General features: G+C 38.0%; 1 pseudogene; it reads right to left on the reverse strand.

Moving 5' to 3' along the window:
- Positions 1-2,672, reverse strand: part of LOC102869520 — a 70,482-nt pseudogene extending 67,810 nt beyond the window's left edge.
- Positions 2,673-8,855: the final 6,183 nt, after the last annotated feature.

Here is an 8,855-nt window from a genome sequence, read left to right on the forward strand (position 1 = left end):
CTGTTTATAGGGACAGTTCTTTTGGTGAAGTTGGTAAAGGTCAGATATGGCAGTCCCCACATGGCCCTTGCTCTTTTTACACTCTGTTTCCTGTCTCTCCTCATTTACTGCTCTCATTTCCGTTGAATCTAATTATACTTTCACTGGATTCTCAGTGTTCCAAAATTATTACCTGTATCAGTTCCACTTGTTTTCTTATCTCTTTATTGTACAGGGATAGTGTTGAATGTCAAACTAAGTGACCATCTTTATCCTGAGTGTCCTAAGTAATGTCTACTATCTCTGAGAAACATAAATAATATTATAAAATTTGTATTAATAATGTTAACATATTAAACTGTTAAAATTAAGTTCCAAATTAATGTATCCAAAAGCTAAGCAATAAAATACCTCTCCTCCAGATCAAAGCAAAGTATTTTATTGATGATAGCAAAATATATGAGGATAAATTGGCTTTGTTTCCAATTTGTACTCCAAAAGTTCCCAACTGTTTTCCAAGGATTTTTCTCTTTTATTCCCCCTACCAGAAAAAAAAATTAGCTATAGAAATGTGTTATTGTGACATTTAACTATCAGACACTTATGTGAGCATTTCAAGGCTTTCCTTTTCATTGTCCCTGGTGGTACATTCACTGAAGATGGGGCACAGCTAACAAGCAGACTGAGCCTTTGGGTTTCCAGCAGCAATAATTACATAACTGCCTGAATGTCAGTGGTTGGTGTTCAAAAGGACTCTACTAACTGAGATTTACAAGTTCCCCCCTTTGATATTCCATTAAAAATGTTGTAGAGGGAAAGTATGCTTTGAAAAATTGTTAGGGGAAGGCTGAGCTAAGTTTCCAGGTTCTACCACATGTGGCTGTAGGCTCAACAAGGCAGTAAATTGTAGGAAGATGAACTTGAACTTCAACACTGAAAATTCGTCTTTCAAGTCTTTTCAGTTTATGGGAAGAAATAACTTTTTCTGTAAACAGTTTTCTAGTTACTTAGATTTTCAGTTTATTTGTGCAAAAGGTATGACAATGTGCTCATTTTTTAAATATCTATGTTTGAGCATGTGCTATGTGACAGATGTGTGCTGGGATCTAAAGGAAGACACATATAATACATATAATGAGATGGTAGAAGTTAAATAAGGCAATATACAGACAGAATAATAATAATAATACCTCTTTTCCGTACTTTAAGGAGTCCTGGTGGTGTCCTGTGTAATGTACCAGACTGAAAAGATCATTTGAATCCACCAGTCACAGAAAGACAGTTACCTCCAATAAAGGTTTACAGCTCAGAAACTGGTTGCTGTGAAGTTGACTTCACTCAGTGACAGTGGGTTTTAATTTGGTTTAACACACTCTATTGGCCTGGTGACAAGAAGCTGCACAGCAACCTTGAAGACACATGGTTTGAGGCACTGGCTACTCTATGGGAGAAAGATGGGCAATCTCCTTCCATACAATTAACTACTTCTAAAAATCCACCAGAGAGGGTGAACTCTGTGGGTTGGTTCTGACTTCTACTGTAAACAACACAACAACACACTATGAGAAGTATTTTGTAATTATGAAATGGCAATAATAAAATGGAGTAGAAAAGAGACCAGACGTGTGTTTCAAAAACTATAAAATGAGTTGCATTGAGTCAATCCCAACTCATAGCAGTTTCATTTGTGTCAAAGCAGTTTCATGCTCTGTAGGGAAAACAGAGAAAGCCTTTTCAGAAGTGCATTACTATAATTTTCTTCTGATGTACCTAGAAATAGATTAAAGCTATCCATCTGGTTGGTTGTTAATCATGTACACCATCCTTAGCCTGAATATCAACTATAGCAATTGTTGTTAAGTGCTGCTGAGTCGTAGATGACTCACAGTGAACCCGTGAATGAAAGACCTGAACATTTGTATAACTTTCATTGTTTCTCGAAGTTCATGGAGTTTCCAGAGGCAAGCTGTTTTGAAAGTGGGTACCACTCCTGCTTCCAAGCTTGTTTTAATTGGGGAGCTCCACCAAACACTGTCCACTGTGGGTAACCATTATCGCATTTGACACCTCAGGGTCACAGTGTTAGCATCATAGCAACCACGAGTTACCTCTGTGCAGCAAATGGACAGGTCGGTGCTATACCAATTAGAAGATGTTTGACCAAAACCAATTAAAACCAAGCCTGAGGGCCTCAGATTAAAATCACCCACCTTTGGTTTGGTAGCATCACTTTCTGTCCACTAGACCCACTGAGCTCTCTCTATGTTGTTGTTGTTAAGTGCTGTCAAGTTGTATACGACTCATAGCGACCCTATGAATGAAAAGATCTGAACACTTATATAACTTTCTTTGTTTCTCCAAATTCATAAGGCAATTAGGGAATTAAATAATAATTATTGTTACCACTAATTATTGTTATTTAATAAACTCTGAAAATTATCTAGAAATTGTTGTTGCTGTTATTCAGTGTCATTGAGTTGACTATGACTCTTAGTGAACCCATGTACGATGCCTAGAAACCTAGAGCCCATTGTTGTAGTCACTGTATCAATAATTCTCACTGAATGCCTTTCTTTTGCTGATCATCTCCTTTTCCAAGCATGATGTCTTTCTCCAAGGACTGGTGCCTCCTGACAACATACCGGAAGTATGGAAGATGAAAGCTCACAATCTTTGGCTTGAGAAGCACCCATAGTTACACTTTCTCCAATACATATTTGCTTGCTCTTTTGGCTGTCCATGATATATTCAATACTACAATGTAAAGATGTTAATTCTTCTTTAGTCTACTTTATCCTCCCATGCATATGAAGCAGTGGAAAATACTATGCACTGGATCATGCTCACTTTGTTTTTAAACTGATATCCTTGCTGTTTAGCACTTTAAGAAGTTCTTTGGCTGCAGATTTGCTCAGCGTGACTACTGCTAATAGGATGTTTATTGTGAACCCAAGTAAAATGAAATCATTGACAACTTCAGTCTTTTCTGTATCTATCACAACAGTAGGGAGCTTTGCTGGCCTACTGGTAAGAAGCTGAGCTGCAAACTCAAGGCCCATGTTTGAATCCTCTAGTAGCTCTGCAGGAGAAAAATAGGAAGTCTCTTCCCGTTCAATTTACTGCCTCTGAAAACCCACTGGACGATTAGCTATGGCACACAACACTACAGTGTTACCTATTGGTCCAGGGGTGAGGATTTTTTGTTTCCTTGATGTCGATGTTCATCCATGATTTAATTAGTATTACCCTCTTTTACAGATGAAGAATGGAAGATGAAATGGCTTTCTCAAATCACACAGCTAGGGAATGATAAAATTATAATTTGATTTCATGTATGTTTTATCTGAAACCAATTCTCTTAACTAGTGTCGCACTATAATAGAGGGGGTAAAAGCAAACTGAAACCTCAAACAGCCCAAATGTCTGTTTTCATACCCTCCATACCCCCCCCCCACATGTAGAAGAATCTTTTAAAATCCAGGAATGGTGACTCCTAAAGAAATAATATTACAATTTAAATTTCTACTCCTTTTCTTGGGTTTCCAAGTTCCATAGCAGAAAGTTCCTAACTAATATATTTCTTTGACATATTAAATAAAGCAAGTATGTTGTTCTACCTGGGAATCTTTAAATTATCTCTTTAGACTTTCAGCACACAATTTGCAAGTGACAGGCAACATATTTCATTATCTTTATGTTTGAAATAACTTTCAAAGAGAGTGGAGAGGGGTGTTTGACATTATTGTAATCAATTCTGTCAGAAATATTATTGGATTTACTTGATTTCGTGAGCACAATCATTTTTCATTGTTATTCTGAATTTTCTCAGATGTTTTACAGAGGATAACATAAATAGTAAAATATGCTCCTTGAAGACATCCATTGAAAAATAATGAGGAGCGCTCTTGTGAAGAGAAACACTGTGTAAGCTGCGATGTCCTCTTTTTTAGTAAAAAAGGCAAGACTCAAGTGGCCACTGGCTGATGCTGATGCCACCCTCCTAAGGCGGCAATAACAGTGTGGTTTCTCATAGTTTAAACATCAACTGGACTTCATTAGGTTCAGGCATAAAACTTATTCTAGAATACACTGAAAAGATCTGATCTACACAGCCTGTAAGAAGGTTCCAACTCTAACATTATTACTCAATTAGGAGAGAAATTGGTTCAAACAGCAGCTCTCATTGGGCTGAAAATATTTGTGTGAAGGTTCACTTTTCTTCCTGGTTACCATTTATGTTTTGAGTCTTTGGTTCTGATATTAAGCTTGAAGATGACACAGGGCAGGCATCTGCATGACTGGCAGCTTTGTGTGATTGGTGTTTGGAGATGTTTTGGAATAGTATGGAAAAATACTCCACATGTGTCTCTTTTTTGTGTCAATGACTAGATTATCTTTTCATTCCCTATCATGTTTTAAGACCCTGAAGTGGAAATACGTATTTAAACTGATAAAACAAGACAAATCAATATAAATAATAATAATTAATAATAGTTATTCTTAATATTTATTAATAATATATATTCTTCATTGTCTTTTAACTACCTATAGATCTTCTTGTCTTGTTTCCTAAATAAGAGATTCATTATATTCATTATAGGTGCCACTAGAGACATTAATGCCAATGTCAGATCAATTTTGTCAGAAAGCAAAGAATACTAGAGGAGTGTCTATCTGTGTTTTGTTGATTATGCAAAGGCATTTGACTATAAATCACAGCAAATTGTGACTAACCTTGAGGAAAATAGGAATCCCAGAACACTTCATTGTACTTATGTAAAACATACTTGGACCATGAAGCAGTCTTCAGAATAGAATAATGAAACACTACATGGTTCAAATTCAGGAAAGGAGTGCATCAAGATTGCATCCTGTCTCCTTACCTTTTCAATCTCTATGCGGAGCAGATCATTCAAGAAGTTGGGCTACATGAGGAGGAATGGGGCTTCAGGATTGGTGAAAGACCCAGCAACAACCTACATTATGCAAATAACACAACCCTGCTTGCTGAAATTGAAGAGGACCTGAAGAGCTTGCTGCAGAGGGTCAAGGACTGTAGTCTTAAATATGGATTGAAGTTCAACATCGAGAGGACAAAAGATTCTCACCACTGGTCCAGTTGACAGCCCCATGATGTATGGAGAAGAGATTGAGGTTCTTAACAATTAGCGCTTCCTTGCTTCCGAATCAACACTCTGGACACTAGCAGTCAGGAAATCAAAAGACAATTTGCATTGGGAAAATCTGCTATCAGAGACCTCTCCTGCAATGATGTCAGTCTTGACACTAAGGTGCACCAAATCCAGGCCATATTCTTCACAGTTACTTGCTATGCATCAGATAGCTGGACAGTGACTAAAAATTACAGAAGAAGAATCAATGTCTTTGAGTTGTGGTGCTGGAGAAGAGTCTTGAACATACCATAGACCACCAAGAAAACAAATAGGTCTGTCTTGGAGAGGATGAAACCAAGTTTCTCCTTGAAAGCTAAGATTTTGAGGTTTTGACTCACATACATTGGGCATGTGGCCAGGAGATACCAGTCCTTGGAGAAGGACATCATGCTTGGAAGGGTGGAGGGACAGTGCAGAAAAGGAAGACCCTGAATGAGATGGATTGATACAGTAACTAGGGTAATGGGGGTTGGTGTGTCAGAATCAGTGACACTGGCTCAGGACAGGGCAGGCTTCAGAGCTGCTGTACATAGGATCACTGGATCACAGGTAACTCAACCACACATAACAATAGCCACAACATCAAGCAAGGGCCTTTGACAGAAGTCAGAGAAGATATTATTATTCTTGCTTTACATATGAGGGATCCGAATATCAGAAAATTTAACAAAATTAATGTCTCAGCTATTAAATAGTAAACTAGAGATAGACTGTACATAATTTTTTTTTATTTTAATACAAAAATCTTACTTTCAGAAGGGAATTTTTGGTCACAGATTAGTAACATCAGAGAAATTTTATTTTCCTTGTCTTAGCTGTTTGATCTCCATAGAGTAATTTTTATGTATGATGGTATAATTCATAAGGAGTTGCACAGTTAACTCAAAGGCTATGACTCTCTAATGCTTCAAATCCACCGGAGGCAATATTGGAGAAAGATAGACATTATCCTTTCATGCAATTTACTGCTTTAAAACCCCAGTGGATGGCAGCTATATGCAATTTTGGCCTGAAGGCAATGAGTGAGTGAATTTGGTTAGCAATCCATCACTTGTCTGTCAGTTTATCTTACTAGGGTGACTTGCATGTGATCTAACTTGTTTGTTTGGAATGCATTGTCAAGAAGGATCAATAATTGTAGAAGGAAATTATGTTGGACAAAGTAGAGAGCAGTAGGAATGAGGGCAAAATGGACAAATACAATAGCCAGAGATGGATTCTAGTATACTGGTGACAATCAGCATGGCATAAAATAAGGTGGTATTTTGTTTTGCTGTATATAAGTTTGGTTGATAAGAGGCAGTGGGAGGATAACTACCTATCCATCTTGTTTTGTAATACCATGTGTGATTTGCATGTATGTATGATATGAGTATTTGTGTCTATAAAATGAAAAACATTGTTGTTTTTGGGTGCCGTTGACTCAGGTAGGACTCACAGCTACCCTATGAACAAAAGATCTGAACCCAGTCCTGCCCTGCACCATCCTCACACTTCCTGACATACAAGAGTTCATTGCAACAGTCATTATGCCAATCCACCTAGTTGAGGGTTTTCCTCTCCTTTGCCCATCCTCCACCATTCCCAATATCATTGCCTTCTGCAATGAATAGCACCTCCTAGCAGTATGTTCAAAGATGTGAGGCGAAGCCTCGTCATTCTTGCCTCCAAAGAGCACTCTGGCTGCACCCTCTCCAAGGCCTATCTGATCATTCTCTTGACCATCAATGGGATGTTCAATGCTCTTCTCTGACACCAAAGCTCAAAGGTGCCATTTTTTTTGTCCTGTCATCCTTATTCATTGTCCAGGTTTTGGATGCATAGCGAGTAATCTGAAAGACTATGGCCTGACTCAGATACACCTTAGTCCTCAAACTGACATGACTACTCTTCAATTATTTGGAAAGGTCCTTAACTGCAGATTTTACCAGTGCAATGCATTTTCTTATTTCCTCATACCAAGGGTGTTAATTGTGGATCCAAGCAAGAAGAAGCTGTTGACAGTTTCAATCTCCTCTCCATACATCGTGACACTGCCTATTGGTCCAGTGGGAAGAATCTTTGTTTTCTTGATATTGAGATGCAACCCATACTGAAGGCTGCATTCCTTGATCTTCTGCAAAAAAATGTTTCAAGTCCTCCTTACTTTCAGTGAGTAAGGTTATGTCATCTTTATAGCACAGGTTATTGATGTGTCTCCCTCCAGACCTGATGCCATGTCTCTCTTCACAGAGACCAGCTTTTCAGATAATTTGCTCAACATATAGAGTGAACAGATATGGAGATAGACTACAAGCCTGATGCACTTCCTTCCCAATGCCAAACCATGCAGTACTCCCCTGCTTCGTACGTACAACAGCCGCATGATCCAGGTATAGGTTCCTCATGAACACAATCAAGCTGTCTGGGATTCCATTCTCAAAGTCAGCCAGAACTTGTCATGATCTGCACAAACACCTATGCCTAGTTCAATAAAGCACAAGTAGACATTCTTCTGGTATTCCTTACTTTCAGCCAGAATCAATCTGACATCAATAGTGATATCCTTGGTGCCATGGCCTCTTCGAAATCCCACTTGAACTTCTGGCAGTTCCCTAATCTATGTACTGTTCTAGCTGGTTTTATATTTTTTTTTCTTCTCTTTCATTGAGATTTTAATAAAAGTTTATAAAGTACTTGAGTTTCCAATTGTTCATTATTGTACAATTTTCTCCCTGCCCTCCCACCCCTCCAGATCACTTTTTTCCTTTGGGGAAAAAAGTTCTTTCATTGTTGTATAGTCCCCCTATCCCCAGACCACTTTACTATGCAGCTCTTATTCTGGACTCTTGTCATGCCAACAATACCTAATTATATATTCCTTTTATACAGTTCTCTGCCTCGTCTGTTTCAATGCTGTGTAGATTATTTATACCCTCTTCTCTCAGTTTTTCCCCAACCCCCATGTCAGTTCTGTTTTATAACAGTGGCATTATGCCATATTTGTCTTTTTGTAACTGAGACACTTCACTCAGTGTAATGTCCTCCAGGATCACCCATTTTTTATAATTCATGTGTTTCTTGTTTTTCAATGCAAGCAGCATAATATTCCATTGTGTGAATGTACCACAGCTTCTCTATCCATTTGTTGATGGGCACTTGGGTTGATTACAGATCTTTGCTATTGTGAATAAAGCTACAGTAAACATGGGTATGAATATATCTGCTTGGGTGGCAGTTATGGTTTCTTTAGTGTATATTCCCAGTAGTGGAATTGCTGGATCAAATGGTATTTCTATTTGCAACTTTTTGAGAAAGTTCCATATAGCCTTTCATAGTGGTTGCACCATTTTACACTCCCACCAACAGTGAATAAGGGTTCCAGTTTCTCCACAAACATGGTAGCATTTGATGTTTGCTCTTCTGTTAAATTTTGCTATTCTTACTGGGGTGAAATGTTATCTCATAGTTGTATTGGTTTGCATCTCTCTTAGAGCTAGGGATTTTAAACATGTTCTTCTTGGCCATCTGAATTACTTCTTTGGTGAAATGTCTGTTTATCTCCTGTGCCCATTTTTCTATTGGGTTATTTACCTTTATCTTGTGGTAGGGGGCCTAAGTTTTTACCAATACCTTCAATGTAGTTTCTACTTCATTTTTCATTACCATTGGCTCCTTTCCTTATGGTACTTTCTGAAATTTTCCATTGTTAAAAAATTCTTT

Source organism: Elephantulus edwardii, unplaced genomic scaffold (genome assembly GCF_000299155.1).
Source record: "Elephantulus edwardii isolate Elephantulus edwardi_28Jun2011 unplaced genomic scaffold, EleEdw1.0 scaffold00020, whole genome shotgun sequence".
Taxonomy (NCBI): domain Eukaryota; kingdom Metazoa; phylum Chordata; class Mammalia; order Macroscelidea; family Macroscelididae; genus Elephantulus; species Elephantulus edwardii.